Raw genomic sequence first — 473 nt, 5'->3', positions numbered from 1 at the left:
TTTACCCATGCATCTGTCACTTTCACTCTCTTGCAGTTCACCCTCAGTGGGCCGTGCTGGGGTCAGTTTCCTAAACTTTCTCAATCATTTTTTTTTAACAAGTGGCCTCTCGTGTTTTAGCACGGTGGCCAAGTTATGTACTCCATCTGCCCACCGGGCACCGAGGACAGGTGTCCAGGCGCTCGATGTCAGAGCCAGACAAGCGGTTCTGAGTGCCCAGGCGTCTGGCAGCTCTGAAAGGGCAGTGCATATCCACAGTCCCATGAGAATGCCGCGCTGAGCGCCTACTGTGTGCCAGTGAGGGTGGCGGTGTGAGCCGGGCTGCTACAAACAGAGGTTCCTTTCTTCGAGGAGTTCACCAGGAGAGCGTTTATAAATAGGACAAAGCCCGGCGGCCCAAGTGCCTCCTGGGCAGGCGTGGGGAGAAAGCAGGGCGCAGAGAGCGAGGGCGGGGCGTCCTTCTGCAGGGCGCC

The sequence above is a fragment of the Carlito syrichta genome, unplaced genomic scaffold (assembly GCF_000164805.1).
Source record: "Carlito syrichta isolate Samal-C Ts95f unplaced genomic scaffold, Tarsius_syrichta-2.0.1 Scaffold296906, whole genome shotgun sequence".
NCBI lineage: Eukaryota > Metazoa > Chordata > Mammalia > Primates > Tarsiidae > Carlito > Carlito syrichta.
The sequence above is the reverse complement of the archived record's forward strand: the minus strand, read 5'-3'. Positions refer to the sequence as shown.